Source organism: Capsicum annuum, chromosome 3, assembly GCF_002878395.1.
Source record: "Capsicum annuum cultivar UCD-10X-F1 chromosome 3, UCD10Xv1.1, whole genome shotgun sequence".
NCBI lineage: Eukaryota > Viridiplantae > Streptophyta > Magnoliopsida > Solanales > Solanaceae > Capsicum > Capsicum annuum.
This window is the reverse complement of record NC_061113.1, coordinates 42,071,459-42,076,679: the sequence shown is the minus strand read 5'-3', so window position 1 is coordinate 42,076,679 and position 5,221 is coordinate 42,071,459. Positions and strand designations below refer to the sequence as shown.

The window sequence follows — 5,221 nt, the reverse complement described above, 5'->3', positions numbered from 1 at the left end:
TGAGGTAGGAATAAGATTTATGTGCTTTTCACTCTCCTTAAATCCCGTTTATAATGAGTCTGCACTAAATATATTATTTTTATTATTATGTCAAGATGTCCTACTACACTAACATAACAAAATAATAAAAAGGATAGTTCTATTGTCTGCTTACTTGAAAGCCTTTTTACCCATGGAAGTACATTATATGCGGGATGTAACTGTAATTATAATAATTTTTTTGTGAAAATAATAATATCTTTATACTTCATATTTTGTGTTGAAATCTTTTATACTAACATGGCACATATGCAATGCACATATCTTAAATTAGTCTATATCTATATAAATTTATGATATTAGTAATACAGTGATATATGCAATACATGCATCAATATAGTTGTCACAATTATTTCGAAAGAAAATCCTAAACCCTTCAACTTCATTTTGCATTCATCTCCAATTTGTTTTACACACAGAGAAACATAAAATTAAATCAAAATGGCTTCTTTGTGTGCAGCCATTTTGAAGCAAAAGAAGCTTGTATGCTTAAGATCAACATCATCTTTGTACTGCACTGAATCTCAAATTCCAATAATAGGTAACAAAAATAATCCTAAATCCCAAGAAAATCGAGAAAAAGTAATCTGCAAAATGATGTCTATATGCACTTGGACAACGCGTTTACAAAATTTCATTAGAAACATTGTAACTTCATTCAATGATGAACTTATTTACAATGTATTACATAATGCGAAGAATTCTCAACATGCCTTGAATTTCTTCATCTGGGCTTTTTAGGCATAATAGAGAAACCTATTTCAAGATTATACAAATTCTTAGTAGAGTTGACAAGTTTAATCATGCTAGGTGTATGTTAATTGATATGTCAAATAAGGGTGTTTATTAGGATGAATATTTATGGATTTTGTTGATTGATAGTTATGGTAAAGCTGGGATTATTCAAGAGAGTGTTAGGTTGTTTATGAAAATGGAAGAATTAGGTATTGAAAGGATTGTTAAATATTATAGTGCTTTGTTTAATGTGATAACACATAGGGGCGGTATATGATGGTGAAGAGGTATTTTAATAAGATGGTTAGTGAGGGGATTGAGCCGGCTGGACATACGTATAATCTTTTGATTTGGAATTCTTTTTATCATCAAAGGTGGATACTGCTATTAGGTTCTTTCAGCATATAAAGAGTAGGGAGATTATGCCTGATGTAGTAGCTTATAATACTATGATTAATGGTTATAATTGATGTCGCTTTTTAAATATAGAACCCAACAAAGGTTGGGGTCAAACTTGAGAATAGGATGAAAATCTGTCAAGAACCCACTGATGTAATCGGAGAGTACGGAAAGTAAATGAGGGGTTTTGTAACAATAGTAGTAGTAACAATGGTTGGACACTTTAGGTTGAAATCAATATGAGACGATCACTAGGATTGTGTTCCCCTTGACTTCCTAACTCTGCAGCTTATTGTGCTCGTCAAACTATCTCGGTGCCTTACATGCAGAATCTAACAATTTATATATCACCAACCATATCTTGACCCCTTTTAGTGAATTTCACTCTTCTCCTCTCGATCTTAAAGTTTCGCATTACTAATCCTTCTCCTGGATCTCAGATTAACCATCTCTTCTCGGTCTCAAGTTAATTAGATGAAGGTTGGTAGCTTCAAATTACTATTGTGATCTTATTTTCCAAATCTAAACCTCTCTCTAGAGTTAATATGAATATAGGTAGGTTCCTAATGTCTGCAGTCATCAAGAAAGCAATCAATATGAAAAAAATCACAATATATGCAAGAACACCAATCAAGAAAGACTTTGCACTTTCTCTACTTTATTATCCATTAGGGTTCCCACAACCCTAGTTATGGGGTTTAGTTACTCATTATTGAAAAAACACACATAGAATTCATAATTGAAAGCATATGAATGATCTTACCAATAATTAAGAATAAAAATTGATATTTCAAAGTAATACCAAACATTAAAAGTCAAGAACAAGAATTTCAAGACCAAAAGTGTATCTCAGAACTTAATATAATGTTGTATGTAATGTGCGTAAGGTAATAATAAAACATCAATGGGGTATTTATAGTTACATCAGAAAACCTAAAAATCTTATCCAAAATAAAGTAGGAAAATAAGGTCGGCATCTACGAGCCCTAGATAGGTTCGTAGGAATAAGAGCATCCATCAGTCTTCAGAACCCAACCTACAAGGGTACCTATGGGGTCGTAGGTACCACCTATACCTCATAGGTTGACCTTTGTAGAAATCAAAACCAAAATTAGATTTTAGAAACTCAAGTTTGAAAGCTACGGGCCCGTAAGTACAACTTACGAGCCCATAGGTACTACCTACGACAGTAGGTAGGACTCGTAGGTATCCTTTAGCTATACTGTCTTTTTTTCTCCTATTCATCTCTAAACCATATTTTTTGCAAAACCAATATAAATACATCACATCTAACAAAAAAACCAAAGTACTTGCATAATTTACTTATTTTAAGCATCGAAAGTGTCATGAAACCATGACACATTACTAAATGGGCTAAGAAAATTGAATAAGCAAAGAAGTACTTTGTTCAAATAATGATGAGAAATATAGATCCAAATGTGATAAGTTATACGATGATGATTTAATGATATAGCTTGGTTGGGAGAATAGATAATGCATTGAGGTTTTTTGAAGAGATGAAAAGTTTTAGTATTTAAACAAATACTATTACTTATTCTATATTGTTTCCTGGTCTTTGTGATGCAAAGAAAATATCCAAAGATGGGATGATTTTGAAAGAGATGGAAGAAAGGTATATTGATCCAAGGATAACTCTATATTCATAAGGTTAATATTTTGACAATGTAAGGTAGGTGACTTAGATTTTGCTGCTAATATTCTAAAAACTATGATCGAGTTACGTGTTCCCAATGAGGCTGGACATTATGGTGTCCTAATCAAGAATTTTTGCAAGGCTGGTATATATGATCGAGCTGATAAATTTCTGGCTAAGCTTATTGAGAAAGAAATTTTCCTGCGACAAGAGAGTAGTTTGTCTATGAAACCAACTGCATATAACCTGATTATTGATTACCTATGCAATAATGTTCAGAAAGGCTAGGGATAAACTCTTTTTAGATAATAGATGAAAACTGGAGTTCAAGATCCTGTTGCCTTTAACAATCTTGTTTGTGGATATTCAAGAGAAGGGGTTCCTGATTCAGCATTTGAATTTCTAAACGTTATGAGTAGATCAAGGTTCTTTCTGATGGTATTGCTTACAATTCACTTGTTGAGATCTATCTAAAGAAAGGGGATCATGTTGATGCTAAAACTACTTTGGATAATGTTCTTAATCATGGACATGACCCTAATTCCTTGTTATATAGATCAATCATGGAAAGCCTAATGAGAGATAGATATTTTCAAATAATAAGTTAGGTGATGAAAATTATATTGTAAAAGAGAGTGAAAGAACACATAAATTTAAATCTACCATCTTGGAAGCCCTCCTCATGAGGGGCCATGTTGAGGAGAACCATAGAAGAATTGCATTATTATTACACAACAGCCTCTTACCTGATCTTGATGGTCTCTTGGTGGTTCTATGCGAGAAAGAAAAGACTACTGCTACTCTAAAATTGTTAGATTTTAGTTTAGAGAGAAACTGTAACATAGACTATTCAAGCTATGATAAGGTGTTGGATTCTCTTGTAGCTGCTGAGAAGACACTTAATGCCTACTCTATATTGTGCAAGATGATAGGAAAAGGAGGAGTTAAGGATCACAAGAGTTGTGAAGAGTTAATTAAGAGCCTCAATGATGAGGGAAACACAAAGCAAGCAGATATTTTAAGAAGAATGATACTCGAAGAGGAAACAACACTTTATAGCAAGAAAGAAAAGAAAAGGACGGTGATGGATACTTTATTCCTATAATTTTTCTACAGGTTAGAATTTTTTAATCATATTTTGATATTTCTGAAAGATGATGATAGGAGCTTTGTTGTATAACATAATAACATGAGAAGCTATTTGACATTTCCCCTTTTAAGCTTTTGCATGTTGACGTCAGATATTGTATCTGATGACATCTATAATCTAATTGGGCCATCAATTTCTTAACTTTGCATGGGAGACCTTTGTTTGATTTACTTTTATCTCTTATTTTACTAAATATAATATAAATTTTTTGGTTTCTCCTACACTTTAGTATTATGATAAATGAGGTGTTTGAGATTTTCTTTTTGGTGCAAAGGATAAAACCGTAGGTTAGTTTATTAAAAGAATAGGGATTATAGTCCAACAGTTGTTGCTGCCCCAAGGAGTCAATGTTACACAAAAAGGTATAAGGTGGCGAGTGCACAACTATTGATTGTTCATGTATTCCTAAACTAGTAGATGTTGAGATATCAATTGAGTTTGATCTCTGTCGTGTTTTTCCCTATTTATCCTTTCAAGTAAGTTGATTGCAAATATGGCGATTCCCTGTAATAATCCTCGAGGTCATTTTTTGTATTTTTATTCATTTTTGTCGTTTAGATCTTTCCTATAACTGTCCTAAGTCATTTATGACTTGGTACTGGTAGCTCGTATCAGGCGGTTCATTTGGTTTTTAGAGCCAATTTTCTATTTTAAAACGTTCGTCGGTTCAAATTGACTATTGGGCAAAAACTATAATTAAATGACCTCATATGCAAATTTTGACAGTTCCAACAGCTTTGGAACATTGATTTTAGGCTAGCTGGAACTTTGGTTCGGGTCTCAAAGCTTCTAGACTCATTTAGGGATATTAGCCAGAAGTTAAGAAAAATGGCACATGAGTGTGGGATCCACTTTTTATTGAAATAATCTTGGATGAAAATTTTGACTATGCCATTAATTTCAGAACGTCGAATTGATAGGGTAGCATCGTTCATTTTTGTATACAGGATTTTGGATAAATCTTGAGGGGTTAGCGGAAACTTGGAAAAATTCCAAGTCTCAGCTGGTTCTAGTGCGCTGCTTAAGCAAAGGGTCTCTAAAGCGTTCAGCCCATCGCTCAAGCGATTGGATTGGCCCAGTAGAGGTTCGCTTAAGCGGAAGGCCTACTACTTAAGCGGTAGCCACTTAAGCGGCAAAGGGACCGCTTAAGTTGTACCTGTGCAATCACAAAGTATCTCTAAAGCGATACAAGGTTGCTTAAGCGGTCCAGTGTCTGTTTAAGTAGTACTCGAATATCTAGAAAG

General features: G+C 33.6%; 1 pseudogene; it reads left to right on the top strand.

Moving 5' to 3' along the window:
- Positions 1–480: 480 nt before the first annotated feature.
- On the top strand, positions 481–3,932 carry LOC107865446 (annotated as a pseudogene).
- Positions 3,933–5,221: the final 1,289 nt, after the last annotated feature.